We start from the raw sequence: 14,479 nt of genomic DNA, 5'->3' as shown, positions 1-14,479 counted from the left end.
GGGGCAAGAGGGGGAGGTGTTGCATTGCTTGTCAGAGAAAATATTACAGCGGTGCATTGGCAGGATAGATTAGAGGGCTCGTCTAGGGAGGCTATTTGTGTGGAATTGAAGAATGGGAAAGGTGTAGTAACATTTATAGGGGTGTATTATAGACCACCTAATGGGAGCGAGAATTGGAAGAGCAAATTTGTAAGGAGATAGCAGATATTTGTAGTAAGCACAAGGTTGTGATTGTGGGAGATTTTAATTTTCCACACATAGGCTGGGAAGCCCATTCTGTAAAAGGGCTGGATGATTTAGAGTTTGTAAAATGTGTGCAGGATAGTTTTTTGCAGCAATACATAGAGGAACCAACTAGAGAAGGGGCAGTGTTGGATCTCCTGTTAGAGAATGAGATAGGTCAGGTGACAGAGGTATGTGTTGGGGAGCACTTCGGGTCCAGTGATCATAATGCCATTAGTTTCAATATAATTATGGAGAACGATAGGACTGGACCCAGGGCTGAGATTTTTGATTGGAGGAAGGCCAACTTTGAGGAGATGCGAAAGGATTTAGAAGGAGTGGATTGCGACAATTTGTTTTATGGGAAGGATGTAATAGAGAAATGGAGGTCATTTAAAGGTGAAATTTTGAGGGCACAGAATCTTTATGTTCATGTTAGGTTGAAAGGAAAGGTTAAAAGTTTGAGAGAGCCATGGTTTTCAAGGGATATTGGAAACCTGGTTCAGAAAAAGAGGGAGATCTACAATAAATATAAGCAGCATGGAGTAAATGAGGTGCTCAAGGAATATAAAGAATGTAAGAAGAATCTTAAGAAAGAAATTAGAAAAGCTAAAAGAAGATATGAAGTTGCTTTGGCAATTAAGGTGAAAATCAATCCAAAGGATTTCTACAGTTATATTAATAGCAAAAGGATAGTGAGGGATAAAATTGGTCCTTTAAAGAATCAGAGTGGACAGTTATGTGCGGAGCCAAAAGAGATGGGGGAGATTTTGAACAATTTCTTTTCTTCAATATTCACTAAGGAGAAGGATATTGAATTGTGTAGGGTAAGGGAAACAATAGGGAAGTTATGGAAACTATGATGATTAAAGAAGAGGAAGTACTGGTGCTTTTAAAGAATATAAAAGTGGATAAATCTCTGGATCCTGACAGGATATTCTCTAGGACCTTGAGGGAAGTTAGTGTAGAAATAGCAGGGGCTCTGACAGAAATATTTCAAATGTCATTAGAAACGGGGATAGTGCCGGAGGATTGGCGTATTTCTCATGTGGTTCCATTGTTTAAAAAGGGATCTAAGAGTAAACCTAGCAATTATCGGCCTGTAAGTTTGACATCAGTGGTGGGTAAATTAATGGAAAGTACTCTTAGAGATGGTATATATATAATTATCTGGATAGACAGGGTCTGATTAGGAACAGTCAACATGGATTTGTGCATGGAAGGTCATGTTTGACAAATCTTATTGAATTTTTTGAAGAGGTTACGAGGAAAGTTGACGAGGGTAAAGCAGTGGATGTTGTCTATATGGACTTCAGTAAGGCCTTTGACAAGGTTCCGCACGGAAGGTTAGTTAGGAAGGTTCAATCGTTGGGTATTAATATTGAAATAGTAAAATGGATTCAACAGTGGCTGGATGGGAGATGCCAGAGAGTAGTGGTGGATAACTGTTTGTCAGGTTGGAGGCCAATGTCTAGTGGTGTGCCTCAGGGATCTGTACTGGGTCCAATGTTGTTTGTCATATACATTAATGATCTGGATGATGGGATGGTAAATTGGATTAGTAAGTATGCAGATGATACTGAGATAGGTGGTGTTGTGGATAATGAAGTAGGTTTTCAAAGCTTGCAGAGAGATTTAGGCCAGTTAGAAGAGTGGGCTAAAAGATGGCAGATGGAGTTTAATGCTGATAAGTGTGAGGTGCTACATTTTGGTAGGAATAATCCAAATAGGACATGCATGGTAAATGGTAGGACATTGAGGAATGCAGTAGAACAGAGTGATCTAGGAATAATGGTGCATAGTTCCCTGAAGGTGGAATCTCATGTGGACAGGGTGGTGGAGAAAGCTTTTGGTAAACTGGCCTTTATAAATCAGAGCATTGAGTATAGGAGTTGGGATGTAATGTTAAAATTGTACAAGGCATTTGTGAGGCCAAATTTGGAGTATTGTGTACAGTTCTGGTCACCGATTTATAGGAAAGATGTCAACAAAATAGAGAGAGTACAGGGGAGATTTACTAGAATGATACCTGGGTTTCAGCACCTAAGTTACAGAGAAAGGTTGAACAAGTTAGGTCTTTATTCTTTGGAGCGTAGAAGGTTGAGGGGGGATTTGATAGAGGTATTTAAAATTATGAGGGGGTAGATAGAGTTGACGTTGATAGGCTTTTTCCATTGAGAGTAGGGGAGATTCAAACAAGAGGACATGAGTTGAGAGTTAAGGAGCAAAAGTTTAGGGGTAACACAAGGGGGAACTTCTTTACTCAGAGAGTGGTAGCTGTGTGGAACGAGCTTCCAGTAGAAGTGGTAGAAGTAGGTTCGATTTTGTCACTTAAAAAAAATTGAATAGGTATATGGACAGGAAAGGAATGAAGGGTTATGGGCTGAGTGCAGGTAGGTGGGACTAGGTGAGAGTAAGCGTTTGGCACAAACTAGAAGGGCCAAGATGGCCTGTTTCCACGCTGTGATTGTTATATGGTTATATAATACCAGCACTAGCCATCTCCTGACCTCCAGCCTCCAGTGGAGACTCGTGACCTGCAGATATTAGGCCTTTAATTTCCCCAACGGTCTAGCAGACTTGCAGACCTAGGCTTTTGCCATTGGGCCTTGATTTCTGAACTTCTTATTGACCTTCGAGCTTTGATCTTCAGAATGGACCTCAGCAACTGCTGATGATGACAATGAATGAGGAAACGAGGAATGGTGGAAATTGGGGAATATGCTGGGAATGGCAGTTGGTAAATTGGGTTGGAAGATCCACAGATTTTTGCGATTGCTGGCAAAAAGCATTCTTTTGTAATTGTGGGAAGAATGAAAGAAATGAGAGCAGATCCAAGGAAATAAGTCAGATGGAGATGAGCTTTTTGTTAGCCCATACGAGAGAGGCTTACTCACGTAAGGAAGCATAATGGAAGCACTGATATGAAAGGAAGGGTCATCAAATTGTTAAATAGGGTGTGTTTCATCTACTGGACAAATCTGATAAATCTGATAAAACAGGATTAAAATTGCAGGCATGAGCCTAGAATATCCATTGAATTCATACTCATTCTGACCAAGCTTTTTGTTAACCTTACCCCGTTATGTCTTTGTTATATGTTTTTTAATGTTACTAATGTTTCTGTAAGATTTCTGGAACATTTCTTTATGTTTTGGGTTCTATCTATAAACAGATGTTACTGTTTCTCTGTACTAAGTTTTGTCCTAGAAGATCCTATCCACATAATGGTTTTCACCAGCAGGAGTTGTTTATGTCATAGTTTAAAAAATCAGAAGTTCAGATATTGCACTTCCTTTCCACCTGATCTGAATTTTCTGCAATTTTCTAACCTGTTTTCCTGCTGTGATCCATTATGTTGCAAAGAATGTGAGAAAACTCATTATACGCTTAAATTCTTTGAGTGCCGACATTAAGGAAGGCAGCCTGTGGTTTTCCAACTGCTAGTGCACTGTGCTTGTTTCAATTGTGTAATAAAGGCTAACAAAGTTCATTGAGATTAAATAGTTCAAAGTGCCAGCATTCATCTTTTTTACAACTACCTGATCGTAAGTGACAACAATTGCTTTCAATACCATTTACTCTTTAGATTTAGGAATAGAATAAACAATAAAATGATTCAGGCATCATTAATGATTTTGGAAACCTACCATTCTTGTCAATATGCCACCAACTGTACTTACAAGCCCACCTGAAGCTGCTTGGCAATGATGGAGAAGAACTGTCTGTATAGGATTAGGCATGCAGTCTTAGAACTGTCATTCCTGTCACAGAGAAATCTGCAGCCAAACTCCCTGAAGGTTTCAAACTGCCATTGGCAGTCAAGTTGACCATAACCTTCAATCTTATACTTGCTTTTCCTTCCAGGCTCAGAGAGGAGCACAGCTGCTGCACTTGTCAAGTAAGTGACTAATGCATTGTTCAATACAATGGACTATTGTTTTCCTTCCTTTATTGCAAAGCATGGTCGGCAGTATAAAGGAAATACTTAATTTACTGTACAGTAGGATTTTCCAAGTAATGCTAATTTATTGGCAACATCTATATGCCATTAGGAAGGACCTCTGGCACAACACCATAGCCTGCATGACCAGTAAAAGGTTTTTAATCTATTGACATTTTTTCGTCCACTAGGACTGTTTTTTTTCCCCCTGAATGGTAGTGGAAAGATTTAAGATGTAAATTTCTGTGGCGTTCTGTCAATTATCTCCAATTATCCCATTAAGGTTTACTCTATTTGCTCATTTGCTAAAATTACTAGATGCAAGTGGGAGCACTCCCATGGAATTTCACCCTCTAGGAGTCTTAATTGATTTTAGGTTTCAGCGGAAACTAAATGGGATTTGAAGAACTGTTAATCTCCTTTATAGCTTCCTGAGATGCTCCTGCAAATACTTTGGCAACTTCTAATGAGTTTATGGCACACACACTGACATTTACACAGCATGGCAGAATACACTAGATCTTTTATCATCTTGAGAGACAGGAGTCATTACTGTGTTTTCTCCATTTAGGCACCCTGAACTATTTTATTGCAACCACTGTTATGGTTGAAAATAATTAAAGAGTACATAGAATTTTACAAAGCTTTGCTTTGCACCATTTATTGTAATTCCAACTACTTTGTGAATATCCTGTTTGATTATGCCTCTAAAGCAGCTTTCTTGGTTGGTGCGACTGTAACAAAACCCAATTTCCCATAGGATCAATAAAGTATGTCTGTCTGTCTGTCTGTCTGTCTGTCTGTCATATCTGGGCTGAAATTCCCATTCATTAGAACTTTACCTGATGTCTGCACTCAGAGTACAATTAATACAACACGTTATGATCCATTATTGATCACTTTTCCTTAAGGAATAGAAACACTGATTAATCTACAATACAGCTTAAACCAGCAATTTGATTATAAGGCACCAGTTCCATAGAGGCCAGAATAAATCAACGGATGAGATCATATATGATTAATAACATCCGGTACTGCATTTAGTAAATAATAATCACCTCAGTCAGCAGGATGTGCTGTGGTAGCTCAACATTATGTGGTTTTTGGAGGGTGAACTCTGCAAAGACCACCAACTCTTTATTTCCTATATGTTTTCTACTCACAAGAAAAAAGGAATTTAAGATATAGGTCACTAAACAATGAAGAAAAATGGAATGAAATCTGGGATTATGTTTTCATAAGTACCATCCATGTTAAAATACCTAAGAGCCTGTTCAAGTTTACAAGGAAAAGGGATTAGAATACTGAAATGCATTGTTTTAGATTTATAGAAATAGTAAATTATACTTTTAGGAGTTATAAATGTTATTGTTCAGTAAACTTCAATAAAAGTCATTCAAAGGACTCAGAAAATCAGCTGTCAGGTGTGTGATGGAACTGATCTGTCATGCAGCAGAAACCAAAGCCACTTGTCTGAACTCAAGCAGCAGAACCAGGGTCTTTTGAAATACTTTCATTCCCTCATTCAATGTTTGTAAACCTGATTATCTAAACATTATTACAATGTTGTTGGAGCTTGCTGTGAACAAACTGGCTGAGAGATTTCATATAACATACTTCAGAAGTACTTCACTAACTAAAAGTAGCTTGAGAGGTCCTGATGTTATGGAAAGTGCTTTATAAATGCAAGTGTTCTTTGAGAGTAACATCCGGGTTCCAAACATTGTTATTTGAGTAAGGTAAGGTAAATATTTTTGTCTTGGCTGCAGAATAGACATACAGTATAGCCACAGCATCAGAGATTAGTTCCAAAAAATATATAATGACAAACAGTGTCTTAATATTTAAAATACTTTCTCTAGGATCCATTAGCAGTGCCAATTTGGATCCCAAATGCTGAGTTTTCTGTTACTATGTTTAGTAAAATACTAAAATCAGAAAGTATTTTGTTAGTTGAGTAAGTGAGGAATATGCAGCTACAACGATTCAGAATCAATATCAGATTTATTATTGCTAACAGATCATGCGAAATTGTTTTGTAGCAGCAGTACAATGCATGACATAAAATCTGAGGGCGGAATAGAAGAAGCTGTTCCTGAATGATTGATGGGAATCATAACCAATGGAATGGAATGTGAAAGAAATATCTGATAAATATTGCAATTTCTGAAACATAATTACCAGGAATGTTTGGGGCATTAAAGAAGGTTAAAATTGCAGAGCACTGATGTGCTGCCTTGATCCATTTTAATATATCTAAATAATGAAGTCTGAATGCAGTGATTATCTAAACTTGAACAAAAGAAGACAATTCATTCTCTCAAGTTTGTTTTACACTTCAATTAGATTGTGGCAAATATACCTCAACTTCATTTATTTGTCATTGCTCCCTATCCTTAAACCAATTAAAATCGATGATTCTTAAATCTTAAAACATAAATAGTCACCAAAACATTTTAAGGCGCTAACTTCCAGATTTTTAGAAGCATGCATGTGAAAAGGAACTTCCTGAATGACATAATTTTAATTTGAATATTATTCCACCTTGCTCCTGATTTTCCCATCAGTGGAAATAGATACCTTATTACTAGTCTATTCAATCGTTACTGTTTACGGCTCATTACAATCCACAGTCAGAATTTCTGCTCCCTTTTCTCCACACCCAATATTCTTCAATTCAAGGCTAGACAGAGTTCATGCAGTTGTTTTCCCCTGGCTGAGGTGTCTAGAAACAGGGGCCACATTCTCAGCATTAGCTAAGACATTTGGGGCTGAGAAGTGAAGATTTTCCGTCACACACAGGCTGGTGTCTATGAAGAAAGGTAATGATGGTTAACTCACTGAATATACTGTACTTAAGGACAAACAGACTTCCAGCCACAAAAGTATCAAGATGCATGTAGAGAGTATGGTATTGAGATAGAAGATCGGCCACTATCATGCCAAATGGTGGAGTAGGGTTGAATGGATTTCTACTACCACTATTTCTTAGGTTTCTATGTAACTGTCTGATATATGGATGTCAGCAATGAAACTAATCTTTTCCAATGCTCTTCTTTGCCTGGATATTGGTTTATGTTTAATATCCCCTTGCTTATCTTTTGCAAGCACGTATATCTTTATGAGCTTCTTTTTACTACATTACTTGATAAGTAGTCATTTCTACTGTTCTTTGTCAGGTAGTTAGGATTTTTGAAAAGGTCACTTTGTATTGCCATAATCTTGATGACTAATCTGATCCTTAATGTACAGTCCAATGCTGATTTAGTCAGCTTTTCTGTTTTCATTTTTAGTGCATGCAGGTAAAGAAAAAGGATTACAACAAAGAAAGTAATTTTCCTTAGAACTACCATTCGGTACTAAATGTAGAGATAAGTATGATTTGGTCACATCAGCCTTACCTGAATCAGTCAGGTACATGGTGTGTCCATAATCTTTTTGTATGTTTCTTGGAACATCAAAATCACTTGATTTGCTTCATCAATTTTGGTCAACTGAACATGTAAGTGATCAGTAACAATGGGAAACATGATAGAGTGAGAATGTATTTTGTTATTTATTAGTTGGACATGGAGGTCAATGGCAAGATAGGATGTACTTCCTGCACCACACACTCCCCCATCCCAATCAGAAATGAGGGGGTAATGCATTAAAAGTGTGTTGGATTACTATAAGGGTAAAATCCAATAGTCAAGAAGAAGTGTCAAGAGATGAGACATACAATCAAACTGCAGGACAGATTTATACTGTCAGTAGCTGTCTATATTTTAGATGTGAATGAATTATTTGGTCAAGGTGCCATCAATAATATCAGTCTATAGTGCATGGTCATATAGGTGAGGTAAGGAGGTACTTTGATATCTCTTTTTCCCTCTAACTTAAGAATAGTGAGTATGACTGCAAGGCCAGTTTTCTGCTCTGGGTGTCAGATGTGAGATATCCGGGAGACTTCCAGCCTCCCTAATGACCACATCAGGGCCTGGTGTATCAAGTTGCAGTTCCTTTGAAACTGAATTAGGGAACTGGAGCTGCAGCTCGATGACTTTTGCTTGTTAGGGGAAGTGAGCAGGTGATCGATAGGAGCTACAGGCAGGTAGCCACACTAGGGCCATTGGAGACAGATAAGTGGTGACTGTCAGGACAGAGAAGGGAGAGCACCTCAGTGGCAGTCCCCTTTAACAATACCTACTCCATTTTGAGTACTGTTGGGGGGGGGGGGGCTATCTGGGGAAGCAACAGTGGCTGCGCCTTTGGCAGAGAGTCTGGCCCTTTGGCTCAGAAGGGTAGGGAATGGAAGAAGATGGCAGCAGTAATAGGGAATTCTATAGTTAGGCAGACATATAGGCGATTCTGTGGGTACAATAAAGAAACACGGATGGTAGTTTGCCTCCTAGGTGCCAGGGTTTGGTGATGTTTCTGAACTCTACCACAATATCCTGAAATGGGAGGGTGAGCAGCCAGAAGTCATGCAACAAATTGGTACCAATGACGTGGGTAGAAAAAAGGAGGAGGTCCTGAAAGTAGAATACAGAGAGTTAGGAAGGAAGCTGAGAAGCAGGACCTCAAGGGTAGTAATCTCGGGATTACTGCCTGTGTTATGCGACAGTGAATATAGGAATAGAGTGAGGTGGAGGATAAATGGTTGGCTGAGGGATTGGAGCAGGGGGCGGGGATTCAGATTTCTGGATCGTTGGGACCTCTTCTGGGGCAGGTGTAACGTACAAAACAGATGGGTTGCACTTGAATCCAAGTGGGATCAATATCCTGGTGGGGAAGTTTGCTGCTGCTATAAGGGAGAGTTTAAATTAAATTTGCAGGGGGGTAGGAACTGAAGTGAAGAAGCAGAGGCTGGGGCAGTTGACGCACAAGTAGAGATAGCTTGTAGGCAGTTTGTGAGGAAGGAAGGCAGATGATAGAGCAAAGATGCACTTAGCCTGATGGTTTGAGATGTGTCTGTTTTAATGCAAGAAGTATCATAAACAAGGCAGATGAACTTACAGTATGGATCCATACATGGAAATATGAGGTTGTGGCCATTATAGAGACCTAGATATTTCAAGGGGAGGGTTGGCTGCTGAGTGTGCCAGGCTTTAGATATTTCAAAAAAGGACAGGGAGAGAGGCAAAGGAGGTGGGGGTGTGGCATTGCTAATCAGGGATAGCATGATGGCTGCAGAAAAGTAGGAAGTCATGGAGGGATTACCTACTGAGTCAGTGTAGGTGGAGGTCAGAAACAGGAAGGGGGCAATAACTCTACTGAGTGTTTTTTTAATAGACACCCAATAGTAACAAGGTCATTGAGGAGCAGATAGGGAAGCAGATTCTGGATCAGTGCAATAATAATAGGGTTGTTTTGATGGGAGATTTTAACATTCCTAGTATTGACTGGCATCTCTTTAGAGCAAGGGGTTTAGAAGGGGTGGAGTTTGTTAGGTGTGTTCAGGAAGGTTTCCTGATGCAATATGTAGATAAACCAACTAGAAGAAGGGCTGTACTTGATCTAGTATTGGGAAATGAACCTGGTCAGGTGTTAGATCTCTCAGTGGGAGAGCATTTTGGAGGTAGTGACCACAACTTTATCTCCTTCCCCATTGTGTTGGAGAGGGATAGGAGTGGACTATTTGGGAAAACATTTAATTTAGGTAGGGGCAAATATGCTATTAGTCAGGAACTTGGGAGCATAAACTGGGAGCAGATGTTCTCAGGGAAATGCACAGAAGAAATGTGGCAGATGTTCAGGGAACATAGATATGTTCCATTGAGTCAGGGAAAGGATGGTAGGGTAAAAGAACCATGGAGTACAAAGGATATGGCAAATCTAATTAAGAAGATAAGAAAAGCTTACGAAAGATTCAAGAAACTAGGTACTGAGAGAATTCTAGAAAATTACAAGGTTGCCAGAAAGGAGCTTAAGAATGATATTTGGAGAGCTAGAAACGTCCATGAGAAGGCCTTGGCAGGCAGGATTAAGGAAAACCCCAAGGCATTCTACAAGCATGTGAAGAGCAAGAAGATGAGTTGTGTGAGAACAGGACCAATCAAGTGTGATAGTGGAAACATGTGCATGGAGTTAGAGGAGGTAGCGGAGGTACTTAATGAATACGTTGCTTCAGTATTTACTGGGAAAAGGACTCAATTGTGCAGATGACTTACAGCAGACTGAACTGCTTGAGTGTATAGACATTAAGAAAGAGAATATGCTGGAGCTTTTGAAAAGCATTAAGTTAGATAAGTCACCGGAACTGGATGAGATATAACCTAGGCTACTGTGGGAAGTGAGGGAGCAGATTGCTGAGCCTCTAGCGATGATCTTTGCATCATCAATAGGGATGGGACGATTGGAGGGTTGCAAATATTGTTCCCCTATTCAAGAAAAGGAGCAGAGATAACCCAGGAAATTATAGACCAATGAGATTTATTTCAGTGGTCGGAAAGTTGTTGGAAAAGATCCTGAGAGACAGGATTTATGAGTGTTTGGAGAGACATAATCAGATTAGGGATAGTCAGCATAGCTTTGTCGGGGCCAAGTTGTGCCTTACAAACCTGATTGAATTCTTTGAGGATGTATCAAAACACATTGATGAAGGTAGAGCAGTGGATGAAGTGTATATGGATTTTAGTAAGGCACTTGATAAGATTCCCCATTCAAGGCTCATTCAGAAAGTAAGGAGGCATGGGATCTTGCTTTGTGAATCCAGAATTTGCTTGCCCACAGAAGGCAAAGGGTGGTTGTAGATGGTTCATACTCTGCATGGAGGTCGCTGACCGGTAGTCTTCCACAGGGATCTGTTCTAGGACCCCTCCTCTTTGTGATTTTTATATATGATCTGGATGAAGAAGTAGAAGGGTGGGTTAGTAAGTTTGTTGATGACTCAAAGGTTGGGGTGTTGTGGATAGTGTGGAGGGTTGTCAGAGGTTACAGCAGGACATTGATAGGATGCAGAACTGGGCTGAGAAGTGGCAGATGGACTTCAACCCAGATGAGTGTGAAGTGGTTCATTTTGGTAGGTCAAATTTGAAAACGCAATGCAATATTAATGGTAAGACTCTTGGCAGTGTGGAGGATCAGAGAGATCTTGGGGTCCTTGTCCACTGCGCAGATTAACAGTGTTGTTAACAAGGTGTATGGTGTGTTGGCATTCAACAACCGTGGGACTGAGTTCAAGAACCATAAGATAATTTTACAGCTATATAAGACCTTGGTCAGATCCCACTTGGAGTACTGTGCTCATTTGTGGTCACCTCACTACAGGAAAGATGTGGACACTATAGAAAGAATGCAGAGGAGACTTATGAAGTTTTTGCTTGGATTAGAGAGTGTGCCTCATAAGAATAGATTGAGTGAACTTGGCCTTCTCCTTGGAGTGACGGAGGATGGGAGGTGACCTGATAGAGGTGTAAGAGATGATGAAAGGCATTGATCATGTGGATAGCCAGAGGCTTTTTCTCAGGGCTGAAATAGCTAACATGATGGGGCATAGTTCAAAAGTGCTTAGAAGTAAGCACAGAGGGGATGTCAGAGGTAAGTTTTTCACACAGTGAATGGTGGGTGTGTGGAGTGCACTGCCAGTGATGGTGGTGGTGGCAGGTGCAACAGGGTCTTTTATGAGACTCCTAGATAGGTACATGGAGCTTAGAAAAATAGTGGGCTATGTGGTAATGTAATTCTAGGAAGTTTCTAGAGCAGGCTACATGGTCAGCATGACATTGTGGGCCGAAGGGCCTGTAATGAGCTGTAGGTTTCTATGTTCTACGTGCTGTTTGCCAGAGTTAGCAATATCAATACATTTCCTCTGTTCAAAATGTGAGATGGCACTGCAGTATTCTCCCAACCCCATCATTAATTAATAATTTCAACGTCCCTGTATCTTCCTGGAAACAATGATTGTTCATCAAAGTGCAGTTTCTCCACTGCAGCATTATGCAGTGAAGTTCAATTTCCCACATAACAACTGTGATGCTCTTATTTTAGACAATCTGGTGTAAGCATATTTTTGTCACATTATGGAAGGATTATTTCTATGAGACCAAAGCCATCAGCAACACTGACTATTAATACCTGACTAACAATGGTCCACATAAATATCTCAAGCATTGACAAATGAAAGTGGCATCTACTAAAGATATCATAACGTTTGCATATTTTCTCGTTGACAATCCTGGCCTCCCCTGTTGCTCTGGCCTCTTCTTCATGCCAATGATATGCTGGTTAGTATGTTAATTGTCTCTGATGTAGGTATGTGGCAGGAGAGCAGAGAGAGATTCCCCCGTTAGATAAGTACCCCTCCCCCTCCCTCCTTACAGCTCCACAAGCTTCTTATATTTCTTTCCCAGTTCTGACAAAGGAACTTTGACCTGAAATATTAGCTCACTTTTTGTTCCATTGATGCAGCTTCTCCTGCTGAGTGTTTCTAGCCTTTTCTGTCTTAATTTAAGATTTACAGTTTTATTTTGATTTTCACTTAAGATAAATGGATGCTTGATGGTCAGAATGGGTTCTGTGGGTAAAGTGTGTTAATGGTGTATGTTCTATATGACTACAATTCTGTGACATTGCCAGTTGATTTTGTGAGAATTGTGGGTCTAACATGGCTGCCGAAGTGTAAGAATGGAGAAATTGAGCTTGCTTTCCTTCACAGAAAGCATGTATCATGGCCAGGATTGGAGAATTCCTGAAGTATTCAGGATTGATTGACGTTGTTTTAACGTGGAACTCTTTCTCAACCAAAAAGGCCGTCACTCCCCAACTGACCAAATTGTGTGTGAATGTCAGGAAAATATCTCTGTAGTTAGTGTGATGCATCAGATAAACTTCAGTGATCCATTAATTCTGATGACGTGAAATGGCTCATTGCTTATCATCACAATAGAGAGTAGCAGCTGTTGATTTGTTACAATAATACGTGCAAGGTTTACATTTTATATGTGATTCAAGGCCAAAAACTTACTACTATTGACCAATCGTCCTTGTGCTTTCCCTTTAGCTGTATCTTCTGCATTCTTGTCTCCTCCCCCGCATTTATTCATCTGCTGTGTAAACCTTCATATTTATCCTGAACTATTCCAATCCCTGCTTGCCAAATGCCCATTACTCTCAGCGAAGCCTTGAAGGGTGCATCATAACTTGTCTGAAATTGTACTCGGCCATTAATTCTGTGCTTCCTGACCTACTTGCCTCTCTGTTCAATCATGCCTTGATTTGAAAGCTCTCTTTCTTGTTTTTAAATCCCACCGTTCCTTCATTCCTCCCTGCCTGTAACCTCCTCCAGCTAGAACCAATCTCTGTGCTCATCCACTTCTGGTCTTTGATGCATTCTGCAGTTTTAGTGCTTTTAGTTATTGTTTCATCTCTATTAGCCTTAAACTCGAGTTTCATCCTTAAGCCTCTCCAGCTCTTTCTTCTCTAAAATGGTGATTAAAACTTATCTTTTGTACAGCCTTTGTACAATATTGATTTCATCTTCCAGTAAAAAAATCCCTCCTCCTCCCCTCTTCTTCTATTCCCCAGTCTGGCCTCTCACCAGCCTAACACCTCCCTCGGGTCCTATCCTCCTTTCAGTTCTCCCATAGTCCATTCTCCTTTCCTATCACATTCCCTTTTCTCCAACCCACCTGGCTTCACCTATCACATTCTAGCAATCCTTCTTTCCTTGCCCCACCTCTTTAGTCTGGCTCCTTCCCCCTTCCTTTCCAGTCCTGAAGAAGGGTCTCGACCCCAAACACCGACTGGTTATTAATTTCCATAGATGCTGCCTGACCTGCTGCGTCCCCCCAGCATTTTGTGTGTGTTTTTTTTTGTACAGCTTTATGTTTACTCGTCATTTTGTTTATCTGAAAGAGCAGGATAAGCCCTTCTTTAAAATTCCATCTAAGAGACAACACTTCTGTCATTGTTGCTTTCTCTGGTAATAAATTCAGAGTTTCCATCTAGGTTTCATAAGCCCAGTAGATCCAATTTGCATATATCGTGGAACACTTTAAAAATAATGCTGTTAAGAATGAGAAAATAAAACCGTTCTTTCTCTGGAAAATCTCCACACAAAATATTCCAGTCTCCAGGCTGGAGCTGTGATCTATTTGATAAATGGATGACAGTAGTTAGTTTAGGATAGGTTATTAAAGCATTTCCCAAATAGCAAATATACAAACAGACTCTATTTTTAAATGTCTTTCTTCAAAGGAGAATATATTTTAACTCAAATACATCGACTAAAAGAAATAACTTTTTTTTTAGTTATCCCTAATAGAGTGCAGGACCAAGCATTAGAAAACATAACTACATCCTCCTTTTGTTTTTTTTCCCCATCAAACTGGT

Source organism: Hemitrygon akajei, chromosome 4 (genome assembly GCF_048418815.1).
Source record: "Hemitrygon akajei chromosome 4, sHemAka1.3, whole genome shotgun sequence".
NCBI classification, from domain to species: domain Eukaryota; kingdom Metazoa; phylum Chordata; class Chondrichthyes; order Myliobatiformes; family Dasyatidae; genus Hemitrygon; species Hemitrygon akajei.
Note: the sequence above shows the minus strand (reverse complement) of the source record.